This window comes from Hypomesus nipponensis, chromosome 1 (assembly GCF_054491055.1).
Source record: "Hypomesus nipponensis isolate SF chromosome 1, ASM5449105v1, whole genome shotgun sequence".
NCBI classification, from domain to species: domain Eukaryota; kingdom Metazoa; phylum Chordata; class Actinopteri; order Osmeriformes; family Osmeridae; genus Hypomesus; species Hypomesus nipponensis.
Window position 1 is genome coordinate 10279431 of NC_140361.1, and position 15709 is coordinate 10295139.

The 15709-nt window shown below is 49.2% G+C and overlaps 1 protein-coding gene across 1 annotated transcript in view; it reads right to left on the reverse strand.

The window, feature by feature from the left end:
• The window catches only part of drp2 (dystrophin related protein 2), an 89455-nt gene that overhangs the window by 52377 nt on the left and 21369 nt on the right, over nt 1-15709 (reverse strand). Inside the window, exon 2 of the mRNA XM_084688118.1 lies at nt 10278-10422. The gene's annotated coding sequence lies outside the window, so the exon portion shown is untranslated. The remainder of the gene's footprint in view (nt 1-10277; nt 10423-15709) is intronic.

The following is a 15709-nucleotide window of genomic DNA, read 5'->3' on the forward strand; positions in this document are numbered from 1 at the left end:
TTACAGAGTCATCTGACAAAATAGCTCATGTAACCTTGGGGAAAGAATAAATGGATGAAAAAAAGAACAATCATACAAGTAAGATGTAAGTAAGAAAATGGGATCCAACTTTCACTAAGAAGAATGAAGAACAATTGTTTCCTCTCATAGACAGCCCATGGCCAACTTTTGTATCAGGCCTGTGTGCTATTCCCACAGCTTAGCTGGCAACCATTTGATCACACACTGCAAAGCCCATTCAGTAATCCCTAATGATGAATGCATTAGAGTAACATTTAGCTCCTCCCAGTCTTGGCAATGAGCCTTGTGATTTGCTATCTCACAATAGAAATCTCATTGCTTGTCAAGACGTCCATATTAATTTGCTGTTTCCCTGTGAGCAGCCTACTTTAGTCTTCTAATGCCAACTCATTGGGAAGTCAGATCACACTCACTGAGGTTGGAGCCGGCAGAGGGATCATAGAATAATCATGTCCTACTTTCACCCAAACCCACCCAGAAGACTTAGGGACATGTTATTCACCAAAGTACTTCCATATTCATACATTCAAACCCTATTATGTAATACGACATAACAATGAGTTCCAGCAAGGAAGGTTAGCTCACCGCTTGATCTAGTTATCCCTGCCAGCTGAGGCTGGGAAGGAAAGTTCTAGCAAAGCTTTGGTGTGCTCAATCACACGCGGAGCCGACACAAGTTGGCTGAAGTCGGCCCTGCTTCTGGAGCTCCAGGCTAGCAAGGTCTTTTGTAGAAACCGTGGGAGGGGGTGGGGTGAGGGGGTGAGGGGTTGAGGGGGTGAGGGGGTGAGGGGGTGAGGGGGTGAGGGGCGCTGATGACTGATTAATGGTTCTGTCGGCCCATGATGCCAGAGGCACAGGCCGTCTCTAAAGATCTATCAGTAGTGAACTAGGCTCCTGCCAGACAGATTCCTGTGTTTTTGTCAGTTCTCCCCCCCCCCCGCCCCCCCCCCCCCCGTTGTGCCATTCAGAAAAACACTGAACAAGAAGCAAATTGTTGCGTTGGACCACCAAAAGACAGCCTTTAAAAAAAATATATATACAGAAAGCTCAGATGTGCCTGGATTACCACATCTCACTGTGTGTCTCGATGTTTCTGATATGAAGGATTGGTCTCACTTGAGATACTGTATGTGCTGGCAGGTCGACCTTTTGTTCCAATCTCCCTTTGACATCTGTGAATGATTTAGGGGAAACCTCCGGCTCTGCGTGCACTTTTCCAGTTAGGTCCGTGCCCCGAGAGAACAGACCCTTAATCATGTCTCTAACCAGACTCATAAAGCATCCTGAAAACCTCCCTCGGGAGCAATGCTGGGTAAACAATACCATCGCTCTGTCACAGTGTTGAATTAGGCTTTCACAACACGCATGTAATTAACATTTGTATTCTGGCTGAGGACAATAATTCATCTTGATTAAATGGAAATTGAACAACCCCTGCTGAAATGCACAGTCACTCTCTCCAGCAAGGTTCTGGGTTAAACTGAACGGATAAGCAAAACAGAGGAGGGCATTCATTTTTGGGGAGGAGAAAAAAAATGGCAACCACAACTCCTCCTCCTTCCTCCTCCCCACAAGCAGACTTGCTCGACAGTTTCTTCCAAACAAACAGAGATATTTTGGGGGGGGGGAGTGTGGCATGTTTGTGGCCCAGGAACAGGCAGGAGAGAGTTGGTTTGATCCGTCTGGCTCTTGCCAGGGAGAGCTGCTGCCGGGAGATGGGAGTGAGCCTCTGAGAAAGTGACAGGGTGATGTATTGTGACTGCAGCTGTGGAAATTTTAATTATCTGTGCTAACCTTTTTCGGTAGGTGTCAGCACCATGCGTCGATCCCACCCTTGAACAAAGCAAGGTACGGATGAATGTTTCGCTGTTAAACCGAATACAAAAGACAAAGTCATTTAAATATGGTGGGCAGGGGGAGAGCCGGCGAGAGAGGTGGGACAGCGAAGGAGAAAAGGAGATAGGGTGCAAGCAAGCGTGAGCAGAGAGGGGATACAAACTTTGAAGCAGCAATGCCTTCTAGCCTGAAGGCAGCTGGATCACTCTCTCTCTGGAGTAAGGGAAACTGGGATAGAGAGAGAGAGACAGAGAGAGAGAGAGAGAGAGAGAGAGAGAGAGAGAGAGAGAGAGAGGGAGACAGAGAGAGAGAGAGAGAGAGAGGGGGAGACAGAGAGAGAGAGAGAGAGAGAGGGAGGGCAGAGAGTGAAGCTTTGAAGATCACAGTTATGTCAGCCCCGCCTGCATTCGACACCCCATCAGTGAGCGGCCCTGAACAAGACCCAGCTCACCCTTTCCTGCCTCCACTCCCTCCATCCACTCATGACCCTCTCTCTCTCTCCTCAGCCCTGGGGATGGAACGGAGGCATGAGGGGAAGGAGGTGGTGCTGCTCCATCTCTCACATCGTCTCCCTCTCCCTAAGATGAGAGTGTCCGCGAGCCATACATCCCCAGCGCTGCGCTCCACACGGACAGAAGGAGAGGGGGAGGGGAGCGGGGGGGAGAAAGTTGCAAGGGAGAGGGGCTTGTTGTAATCAGGGCTGGCAAATCAAACCGAAGTAGATCCCGAAAACATGCTCAAAGAGAAAGGAGAGAGAGAGAGAGAGAGAGAGAGAGAGAGAGAGAGAGAGAGAGAGAGAGAGAGAGAGAGAGAGAGAGAGAGATTGGTAGATTTTTGTTGTAATCAAGGTTGGCAAATGCCACAAGGGGAGTTCCAGGGAACATTCTGAGATGGGAGCGGGGGGTAGTGATGGTGAGGTGTTGAGGGGGGGGGGTTCTGGGGGGAGACAAAGAAGGAAGGAATGAGAGCCATGGGGTGGAGAGACACGGGCTGCTGGGGGATAAAGTGTAAGAAGGGGAAGAGAGAGACCTGATGCTCCTAACCTCCACGCATACACAAAGCCAGAGCTATCTCTGAAGCCACCATGAAGCCCTGCCGTCTTGCAGCAGCAAGTGCACACTCGTCATTCCCCCCCCACCTCACCTGCACCCTGCTCAAAGCACATACAGTAAAGAGGAACCTAACTGCTTGTGTAACAGTCGCACACTCAGCGCAGCCCCCAGGTTTTCAGATTATCGTTCCTCATCCTTATCGTTCCTCACACCCGCATTACATTTACCTAATCAGCTCATTCACTCTCCACAGATGTTTCACACTACATGTCACAATCTCTTTATGTTTAAATACCTGCACTCCCTTCACTGCGGTGCCAAGTATTGTTTGTCTTCCTAACCTGCATTTGTAAGCATTTATTTTCTAGATCCTGATTCCTGTGTAATGACTTCTCCTTCTGTGAGACCTGAGTCTGATTCCTGCTTTGACCCAACCATGGGTATAAATGCTGATCAACTGATCCTTGCCTGCCCTGACCTGGCTTTTCGCTTAATCCTTTCGATAACGATTGCCTTACAATAAAAGCCCTGCACCTGGGTTCAACGACTACATCATCCTGTCCGTTTGTTACAGCTTGACTGCAAAATTGCCATTTATAAAATGTTTCAAAGAATAGACAGAATTCACTTTTCTCAGGTCAGGGGAAAAAAAAAAGATTCCCTAATGTCACAAAGTACAATGCTTCTTCTTAGGATGGAGCGCAGCTTAGTGTCCGGCTCCAGGGAGGTGTGAGTGGTGGAGCAGGGAGACAGCGTCCGGCTCCATCCCCTGGTCTGTACCGAGCTGGCGGCCTAGCTCAGCTGCTCGCTGTCTCCAGTCTCTGGTCACGCCATGCTGCCTGGCACCATTACACCGGCCATCACTCAGAGTGCAGGGTGGGCATTATTCATGGTTGTGGAGGAGTTTGTCAGGAGCTGTGGCCGTAGGTGTGGTGACAGGCCTCTCAATCAACCAGTGTCCACGTCTCACCTCGCTGGCCGCCCGCCTGAACACCCGACCACACGGCCCCCTGACCTCCACAACATGGCAGGCTCTTATGTGAGTAAGGCAGGACTCAGACTGTGGTGGGGGGTGGGGTGGGATGTTGTCATCCTTCCTGGGTGAGTTACTCCTAGCGTAAAGGGGGTGGTGAACACCTTCATTTGGAAACTATGTGTTTGTGATGGGAGCCGGCAGGCCTCGTCGCCCGACACAAATAACGGCCAGCCCTGTCAACGTCAGCACGCGCCTCGCTGAAAGATGGCCAGGGGATTGTATTAACTTGTTTGTTCAATTTCACAGAGCCACATAACTCCTCTGCCATCACCGCCCCCACTACCAAACATTCTCTCCCCACAAACACACACATTTCCCGCCCTTCACCCAAACACGTCTCCCCCAGACTGGAGTCATTACAGCCTCTCATGCTGTCTGGCAGCCTGGCGTGAACCAGGTGGGCAGGGGAGGTAATTTATACAGGCCATTCAGGTGTGTCACGCCATCCCTCATGGCCAACTGTAAATTCCAGCGGCACTTATTTCTGCTGACAAAGTGCGGAGCGATACGCGGGCGCTATTTACTTGATATCACTGTACTTGATACATTTACATGTGATCGTTCACGGCTGCCACGCCGTCTGGTATCTCCGCTCAATCACGGACATTAGAGCAAGTCAAGGTGAGTTGTCAGCTCTTCGTTATTTATGAGTGTCTCCTTCTGATAATGTGCATAAGGTCCGACGCATTACCTCAGCCCGCCCACTTTCCACTTCGGCTCGCTGCCGTGATTCATTCTCTCTAAGAAGGGTGGATTTATGTCTGCCACAGGATACTGTGGGCAGAGGCTCTGCCATCCTGTAATTATTTTTAGATCCAACGTACATCCGAGTGCTTTGAAGGATAAATAAGACTTAGCTGTGCAGTTTGAGCATGATAATGCAGTGCCATCCTTTGCTCTTTCTCAACACTGGGACAATGCTGGGGGAGGAGAAGAGACAGAACGGCTACAGGGAACTCGTCCAAAGACATTTCTAATGTCGTTTTCCAGGGGAATATTGAGTTATACTTTGTACAAACCTACTGTGAGAAATCCTGCAGTCACGCTAGTCAAGTACCTTAACTAATCAAGGGTGAGGTGGATGATTTATATCAAAATATTACTGGATTCAATCAACCGTATAATTGCATAATTGATTAGTTCACCCTGCGGGGGGGAGAGAGGAATCTGGAAGCAACGCCTCACAAATACATTTGATGAAGAGCTACATGTAAATATGTCCCACCGAGCAACACGTGGCACCAGATGCAGGAAGCGCAGCGGGCTTGCGCTGACGCATCCCTGGAAACACCGCACCTCTCTTCTGCTATCACTGCCCCACACAACAGCACAGGCCCAGCAGTGAAGCATGTGGAACCCTCTCCTCACTGGTCTTAGTGTCTGCCACTGCCACACTAAGTAGGGATTAACTTGGTCCTAATGAAGGGCAATTTGGTGGTGGTTTTAGGAGCAGCCAATGCCAGCAAAGGACCCTAGTTCCCATCCTGACAATTACTCAGAACTGGGATTAGCGCTGAGGTGCTAAGCCAAGCAGAACGCCTGGAGAATGCTAAACTCTCAGTGCTGTGACACACCGTACACACACAAACACACATATAGAACACATACGTGCACAAGGGTTAGCACGTAGACACACATACATGAGCTGAAACACAGACACACACAAAGACACACATACATGGGATCAATAGCTTTACACTTCCCTCCTCCCTCACACATCTAGCTAAAAGCAAACCATAATGCATCAGACAGTATACTGCAGTCCAGTCACATCCAGAAAAACACACAACCCCATCCTGTCTACACACCCTGTCACACAACCCTACCCTGTCTACACACCCTGTCACACAACCCTACCCTGTCTACACACCCTGTCACACAACCCTACCCTGTCTACACACCCTGTCACACAACCCTACCCTGTCTACACACCCTGTCACACAACCCTACCCTGTCTACACACCCTGTCACACAACCCTATCCTGTCCACACATCCTCTCACACAACACAACCCTGTCTACACACCCTGTCACACAACCCTATCCTGTCCACACATCCTCTCACACAACACAACCCTGTCTACACACACTCTCACACAACCCTACCCTGTCTACACACCCTGTCACACAACCCTATCCTGTCCACACATCCTCTCACACAACACAACCCTGTCTACACACACTCTCACACAACACTACCCTGTCTACACACACACACACATAACCCTACCCTGTATTGACACTCTCACACAACCAGCCCCTGTCTACACACCCCCTCACATAATGCATTTACACCTCCACTTTCACAACACATAAGGATGCCACACCATGCATCGTCTCACACGAAATGTTCTCACACATGAAGATGCTGAGAGGGAATCATCTGTCGCTGTCAGGCCCTAATGGTGACTGGCCACCCACTGTGGTTCAGCTTCATCAACCTGGACTAACGCACGTCCCCTCACACACACACGTCCCCTCACACACACACGTCCCCTCACACACGTCCCCTCACACACACGTCCCCTCACACACACGTCCCCTCACACACACGTCCCCACACACACGTCCCCTCACACACACGTCCCCTCACACACACGTCCCCTCACACACACGTCCCCTCACACACACGTCCCCACACACACGTCTCCTCACACACACACGTCCCCTCACACACGCTCTAAGGTTGCTTGCTCCCACTTGGGTCAGGATGAAGGAGAGAGCTGAAACAATGATTACAGTTTATCTGCCTCAGTTGGTATGAAAGAAACATGATTACCGTTCAGTGGTGTTTGACTACGCTACGCCACGTCCACTGTTCTCGCTCATGAATTACCCTGACATTTCTTCAGATATGCAATTCACAGCTTTCCATGTAACGACCGATGCATTCATGCAAAAATCACCATCAAAACCATTTTATCGACCACTGACGTCATTAATGCCCCATAGTGTGTTTATACATACAATTGAAATCATTCCAAGTTCATTCCATCAATGTCTCATTTACAACTTGCACATTACATGTGACCTGAGCTTTTCCTCCAGAAGGCAAATCACAATATTCTAATCTTGGACTTCACCGTCAACCTTGCTTGCAATCACGCATCATCTTCCGCTCTCTACAGTGTGGGACTGCGTGATCGCTTGGCAGCTTCACCAGCCCAACAGAAGCTCCTTGTTCATCCTGGCTCCCTCCTCCCTCCTCCCTGATACCATGGCAGTGATGAGTTCTGTTCTCTCTCCAGGGCTCGGAGGAGGCAGTTTCACAGAAGGAAACACTACTACTGTGTACTAAAATCCCACGGAGGCGCATATCAACTTTAATGACCATTCCAGAGTGGGAAGCTCAGAGGATGAGTTTAATGTACTTAAATTGCACACAAAATATTGCTTGATCATGGACATCATTGTATTTAAATCTGTTTCTTTACTGACTTAATTTGGCTCTGAAGGGAACTAGTTTGGATGTGATTGTGTTGGTTATAAGTGAAACATCCTTGGTGTGAAATGAAATGGATGTAATTTCAGCGCTGATGGAAGACGGGGGGAATATTGTGAGAGAATTGGAGCAAGCATCTGTCTCTAACCTAGAAAAATGTCAAGTCCTGTTAATCTTATCTGAATGCCTGCCTACTGACGTGGATTTAATTTCATACCAGTGTATGCACACTGCCCTGAGTACACAGTAGTAAGCATACAGAAACACAGGGAGGTACAGATAAAGGTTCCTCATCAAATGTTTACATGTTGTGGACATAATGTTCACACCCACAAGTACAAACACACAAACCCTCCATCTCATGTTTCCATTAAACACACACACCACCCCTCAATGCACATGTACAATGTTCTCAAATAGCCATGATGTGTTCACTGCTTGGAGAGCTAGCAGTCCCAGTCTGTTTCCTGCCACCCCCAGCCCCCCGCCCCCCGCCCCCCGCCCCCCGCATTAGCCAGCCTTTGGAGCGGACACTGCTAACTGAAACGGGAGTGGGAGATGGGGCGACTGGAGGCCTGGGAGAGGGAAGATGCCACATTAGCTCATCCTCAGGGGCCGCTGTGCTGAGCGCGCTCCACAAGCCTTACCCCCAGAGGAGAACACACACACTGGGCGAGCGCCAGACCTACTGAGGGAGAAGAGCGGGAAGGAGAAGAGGAGAGGAGGAAGGCAGTGGGGAGAAGAGGGGAGGAGAGGAGGAGGAGGAGAGGAGGAGGAGGAGAGGAGGAGGAGACAAAGAAACTTTCAAAGCAAATGGCAAAAGCATCATGATGCTACACTTTCTTAACCAGACAGCATTAGGATCAGGAGATAATACTGAGAGAATACTTATAATGTAAGAATGTTATTCTGTGAAACATCTGATTCTTGGAAACTGGGTAGAACCCAGGGTGCTAAAGGGATCATTTAGTAATGATTTGCAACTTGCCGTTACAAAAGAAATCTTAGTCGGAGGTCTGCAGCTTGGCAGAGCTTTCAGTAAACAGTTGAATATGGTTTGTCACACAACGAGGGCAATAAAAGTGGTTCATTTTAGCTATCGGGCATACATACAAATTAAGCAATTGTCTTATGGTACAATTGAGAGCAGGGATTGTTGCACTCTTTTGTATTAAGAAAAGGAAAGTGCACTTCCATCCTAAATGCACTACTACCAATCATGGTTCTCTGCAATAATGCCGGCCCAGATAAGGAGGACTGCAGAGGACATTATCTCCCTCAACCTAACTCCCTGGCAGGGAAGCAGAGCAAGCTCTCTTCAAATGTCTCCCAGCGAGATAAGATTTTAAAAGACTGCGACTCCAAAGGCAGATCCGTTATTGCAGCTGTGGAGTTGAGGCAACATCCTTGCGAGGCGCGAGTTGGAATGGACATGCCAGCCTCTGTGTGGATGGCCAGCTAACGCCTCGCAGTCTGCCAACCCCAGGCAGGATCAGGGCATGGGCTGCCACCCAGCAGTGGCAGAGTCCTTGCAACTGACCTCATTGTCTGTGCACAATACTGCTATTCCTCCCTGTTCCAGCTACAGAGCCCTCCCTCTCCCCCCACCCACCTCCCTCAGAATCAGGCTGGGCTGCTTGGTAAGCTGGGCTGGATGGAACTCTCTCATTTAGAGGCTGAGATAAGGGCAGGCTAAGGATATTACTTGTGGGTAGACACTGATTGAATGGGCTCCAGCGGGTCAAACACACCTAAATGACAGCTCGCTCAGCACCCAGGAGGGATTCATCTGGCTCTGAGGAGAGCCCATGTCTGATGGGCCTGTGAAGACTACTGGCTGTGGAGGCAGATTAAATGATGAAATTCAGAGTTATAAGAGAGATTGGTGGAGGTGTGTGTGTGTGTGTGTGTGTGTGTGGGGGGGGGGGGGGTGCTGGAGGGGAGGGGGGGTGCTGGAGGGTGGGGGGTGGTACTGTAGCGTGGAGGGGGTGCAGAGCACAAAGCCTGCACTCACATCTTGGTGTGATCATGTGAGTCAATACATGTGTGGGTGAGACGGGTAAACAAATGAACAGCGATATCACTCTCATCTGGGGCTTTACAGGCCCTGTAAGAGAAGGAGGAGGTGGAGAAAGAGAGGCTGATTGGGAGACAGAGAGAGAGGCACAGGGAGAGAGAAAGATTGTGAGAAGGGAAATGGAAAGAAAGAGAGGGAGAGACAGAGTATGAGATAGAGAAAGGCAGTGAAAGACAAAGGAGAAACATGTCTAAAGTCCAACAACACCATGACAAAAGTACAGGATGTTTTCCATATCAGCCTGAGCTCAGAGGACACATGATTGGGGTCAGTGAGGTGAGAGGACTGACCAGTCAAAAGCTACATGCAAAAAAACTCTCTGCCAAAACACACAGCTGATTACCGGTAGAACAGAAATACAACCAAGAAATGTCAATGATTTGACCTTCTGGTCACCCGAAATCTGACTTTAACTTGCACCATTCTCAGTCAAGAGAGCATTTCATTCTGAAAATTGATTTCGTTTCTGCATCTGTTCCCCCTCACAGACTAGCACTTTGAAATGCTATTTGTGAGTCTGACATACTTCTAAGATAGAACCTGTAGTTTGATGAAAGTCAGTTGAATCTCTTTGAAATAAGAAAACATAACTGCTTTGATCGGACATCCAAAGATTCCTCCTGAACCCTGCGTCACACTAGAGAACGCTCCCCTTTCACTCAGAACAGACGCACAGACCGCCAGAGTCAGCATCACGGATAACCCACAGATAAACAAACAGCAAACAGCAATATAAAAACTGTCACAAGAGACATCAATCTGGCAAATCTACTGCAATGATAACTGGACGTGGAAGACAACACAAGTTAGTTACCCAGCGGTGAAGACGTGATTGACGTGGATGCAGGTTCGAAGCTTCCGTAGAATGGGGTCTAAATGTCTCTTTGTCTCTGTTTCTCTCCAGAGGCAGGTAGGGGTAGGGTTAGAGGCCGGGGCAGCACTGTCCTCACAGGGGGCACCTAAAAGGAATAAAGGAGGGAAAGGGATGAGGTTGGAGGTTTACAGTGTTATTCCAATTGTCCGGAGGATATTCGATGAGAGGCTGAAGTAGGTATATCATTAAACAGCTGACTCTTTGAGTTTGGATTTTGGCACTGGGCCCAATGCCAAAAACCCCACCCCGCTACTTGAGGAAGCCAACATCCAGACCCATGGGAGTTGCAGTAGTGAAGCTACCACTGGCGGCATGCAGCAGTGTGTATGGCATGGGTTAAGCACTGCTTTCACTGAGGGGACAGCAGTAGAGTATGACTATGCTTTAGGCCTGTCCATCCCTGGTTAACCCTGTCCATCCCTGACTAACCCTGTCCAGCCCTAACTAACCCTGTCCATCCCTGACTAACCCTGTCCATCCCTGACTAACCCTGTCCAGCTCTGACTAACCCTGTCCATCCCTGACTAACCCTGTCCATCCCTGACTAACCCTGTCCAGCCCTGACTAACCCTGTCCAGCCCTGACTAACCCTGTCCATCACTGACTAACCCTGTCCATCCCTGACTAACCCTGTCCATCCCTGACTAACCCTGTCCAGCCCTGACTAACCCTGTCCATCCCTGACTAACCCTGTCCATCCCTGACTAACCCTGTCCAGCCCTGACTAACTCTGTCCAGCCCTGACAAACCCTGTCCAGCCCTGACTAACCCTGTCCATCCCTGACTAACCCTGTCCAGCCCTTACTAACCCTGTCCATCCCTGACTAACCCTGTCCAGCCCTTACTAACCCTGTCCATCCCTGACAAACCCTGTGCAGATCTGACTGGCCCTGTCCTGCTCTGTCCAGTGGTGCTAGTAGCAGAACCAGTCCTTATCAGGAGCCAGCATGCTCATTCCTCAACGCACTGGCCTCTGAGAGGAAACCGCGGACCAGGGAGACAACACCCAGCGCATGTCAATGAGCCCCTGCCCACTCACACACATCCACCCTCACTCCCTCCCCCCCTCCCCCCCCCCCCCCCCCCCCCACGCCAGCCCCTTTCCACAGCACAGTGGCAGGGCAGGGGATTTCATTAGCTCCCACCAACGCAGAGCCAGCACAGCTTGGCAGTGAGCGACCCAGCCCCAGGTCTACCAGCCATGTTAACATGCAACAGGAATCCTCCTCTCTCACACACCGCCCTCATGACCTGACCTTTACGGAGCATCGATAAGCCCATTTGATATGGCCCAGCCGCAAGCAAGGTTTTGGGGACATGAGTGAATGTAAAGAGTTAAGTGTGAGATAAGAGGTTGATGTTTAGTAGGGTTGGCAGCATTTACATTTAGTCATTTAGCAGACGCCCTTATCCAGAGCGACTTACAGTAAGTAATTTTGCTACCTAAACAGAGAAGGCCAGAAGTCCGGGAGTGGACATAAAAATATATGCTCCAAAACTGTTGAAAACACAACCATGAAAGTTTAATGCTCTGCTACCGGCAAGCAGAATGGCAGAGAGATTAGCTATTTTCCAGAGCGGCAACTGACATTCATAATTTACATTACAGTTTCATCGGAGAAAATGAGGTTCTCTCTCATCCTTGTCGTTCTCTTCGTAACCTCTTTCTTTTCCTTCTATCTCCACTTCCTCTGTTCCATTATTTGACAACTTGAAACCACAATGGTGTTAGCACTGTGAATCTGTTTTACCTAAGAAATACCTAAAATGCTAATTATCTAGCCCCACATCAGAAGAGAGTAAGTTAGAAAGGAAAGAAGTGAAACAAAGTCTGTTTGTAAGAAAGCGTGAGAAAATTTATATTTTCAAATCACGAAACATTTACTGGAACAGCTTTGAGTGATTTTTACAGACATTTTAAATCAAATGAAACCATTAAAAAAAAATACCTGAAAAAAGGACCAGAAAAAAAGATAGAAGAGAGATGAATGGAGGGAGGTAGGGGGGGAGGGAGAGGAGAGGCGATGTCCTTCAGAGACCACTCTGAAGTGTACCACCGTGTCACTGGATGTTAGTGAACTCTTCACCCCTTCCTCCCCCTCCATTTTCATCATCATCCCCTGTCCCCGAACATTTAGCTGCCACTGTAGCAGTGTTTTAGCCAACATCCCAGCTGCACAGGTCTTCGGGGGCAGGGGCAGACTGGACTGTAAACACCACTGACTCCAAAACGGTCAACACATGAGGGGGCCTGCAGTGCTGTGACAGAGAGAAACCACTCAGGAGTCCTGCTGGATGGCCCAACAAGGCCTGGGCCTCAGAGTTCACTGCAGAATCAAGGAGACAGAAAAGAGCTGTCACTTTAAATAGGACAGCATGCTGAGCTGCACCTCACAACACAATGTTATTCATCATCCACTGAGTTAACCCCACTGTCACTTCCTCTCTGCCAAGATAATGAAGCATTTTGTCATTCGAAATTGCCGTGCGCTCATTCCGATAAGTGTCAACAGTGTTTCGGGAGCATGAAATAGCTTTTGGTGGGGGTGGGTGACAAGGGGGTTGACTTGATTGAATCAGTCTTAAAAGTGGCTAGCGATTAACCAGAGATTAAGCCAGATGCTGACAAAACCACAACACGAACAACATCGGATTTAGCTCAGTTGCCTAGAGCCTTTGCCTGAAGATCCAGAGGTTTCAGGTTCAAATCCCTCCCTGTATATGGCTTTGAATAAAAGAGCCTGCCAAATGAATACTTATGTAACATGCATTAAAAACACTGGTGTCTTCTGGAATGAGATCGCACACACGCACATAGGCTGAGCAGGGCTCCTCTGAGGCTTAGAGAGAGAGAGAGAGAGAGAGAGAGAGAGAGAGAGAGAGAGAGAGAGAGAGAGAGAGAGAGAGAGAGGGAGATCTCAAGAAGATGGAGGCAGCAGCAGCACAAGCCCAACAACTCCCATCAAGCTGGGGTGTGTAGAATGAGAAGTGAAGCGCTGGGAGAGCCGGCTGTCACTCTCTGTTACTCTGGCCCGTGTCAGCAGTCCCCTAGCAGGACCCTAACACAGCAGCTACACTAGCATGCTAACGGAATAATGCATACCTTTCTCAGCCATTAGACTACTGCTGTCTGCAACCAAGCCTCCGCAGGCTTATGCAGGCCCCCAACCAATAACTCAAACCATCTTTGATGGTATCACGTGTAGGCAGCTCTTAATCCAAGCCTGGGTCTTCGTTCACCAACTCGTCACTGTCTTGCCAGGCAACAGTTTGATGTTGATTCAAGCAGAGACTGTAAAAAGGTGTCAGGGGCACAGTTAATCCGCCCACACAAATACAGCTAACATGAATAGATATCAAACATGAAGCATCGAAATGTTTGCTTGAGCGAAAGAGCAAACAACCACAGAGGCTCCCACTCTTGGATATCCTGCTCCACAGCTTCACGGCAAGGACGGGCAGCAGATTTGACCGAATTCTCTCACCTTCCTCATCCTCAGGAGTCACCGTGTGAGATCATTTGTGAAGTGTTCAAACCAGGGGGATGACAAGACATTGGACTTGCTGTATTGCAAACAAGGATGCTTACATTTCCTCAGCGCTCCCGCCACTTGGCAGGTGTAACCACAGTCCTGTGCACCTCTCACCCCTCGACCCACCAAAGGTCCAGTCCCCTGGGATGAGCAGGACACTGAGGAGGCAGGCTGAGGGACATCCCCGGCTTCAATCAGTCTAAGGATGGACCAGCTGAGGAAACATTGCCAATGAGCAGAACCTGCTCTTTGACAGCTTTGATAACAGCCCTGCCTGCTCTCTCCAATCTGCCTCCCTTCCTTGCCTTACTACCTCCCTGCCCTCCCTACAACACCCCCCAACTACCTCCCCCTACGACCCAGCATCACCTCCCCCCACTGCTGCACCCGTCCTCCTCCACTACCCAGGTGAAGAGACAGCTGGAGGAGCCTCACAGCATGTTCATGCAGTAGGTATGTCACCGACGTCACACTGGTTTGCTTTGCGCGTATGTGTTTTGTGCTCCCATGTACAGCCCCTTTGTATTTTGTATTGGCAGCACGTTCCTTTTTAGAGTTTATTTTACTTAGAGTGCGATTTTGTTTTTATCTGGACTGCTGGAACACCACAATTCCCCTCGGGATTAATAAAGTGCCGACCTAAAGTTGAATAAATGTCTGGCCAGTCCGGCAGAACGGCGCTGTGCCCAGCAGAGGTGGTGAGACACATCGAGCGCCCATCTCAGAGTGCCTACTCTCCATTACTGTGTCCTTCCTGCCACCCTTCTCCCTCATCGCCATGGATACATTATTCATGCTCACACATGGCGTGGACCCTGCCGAAGGAGGTTAAGTGAGAAGCCCTGAGATGTTTTGTGTGTGTGTATGTGTGTTAGAGGGAGAGAGAGAGAGAGAGAGTGAGAGTGAGAGAGAGAGTGACAGTGAGAGAGAGAGAGAGAGTGACAGTGAGAGAGATAGACAGAGAGAGAGAGAGAGAGAGAGAGAGAGAGAGAGAGAGAGAGAGACAAAGACATAGACATAGACATAGATATAGACATAGACATAGACATAGAGAGAGAGAGAGAGAGAGAGAGAGACATAGACATAGACATAGACATAGAGAGAGAGAGAGAGAGAGAGAGAGTGAGAGTGAGAGAGAGAGTGACAGTGAGAGAGAGAGAGAGAGTGACAGTGAGAGAGAGAGATAGACAGAGAGAGAGAGAGAGAGAGAGAGAGAGAGAGAGAGAGAGAGAGAGAGAGAGAGAGAGAGAGAGACAAAGACATAGACATAGACATAGATATAGACATAGACATAGACATAGACATAGAGAGAGAGAGAGAGAGAGAGAGAGAGAGAGAGAGAGAGAGAGAGAGAGAGAGACATAGACATAGACATAGACATAGAGAGAGAGAGAGAGAGAGAGAGAGAGAGAGAGAGAGAGAGAGAGAGAGAGAGAAAGAGACAGACAGACAGACAGACAGACAGACAGACAGACAGAGAGAGAGAGAGAGAGAGAGAGAGAGAGAGAGAGAGAGAGAGAGAGAGAGTGTCTTTGTGTGCATGAGTGAAAAAGGGAGGCGTGTCCTGGTCCTGTGCATCTTTACGACATGCCTCATGGAACACCTTGACGAGACACTGGATCACCCAGGTCTAATGAAGCCAGAGGAACACTTTACATGAACCTTCCATCCCCTGACGGCATGACAATACTCCAGTAACTGTACATGATGAGTACTTGTCTTTGACGTCCATGAGTTGGGGGTCTTTGGGGGGTTAAGTGCTTTCGTAGCTTGTAGGTCATTTTTTAAGGTAACGATCCCTGTCTGAATACCCAGCATGCAGCAGGTGAATACTGTAGT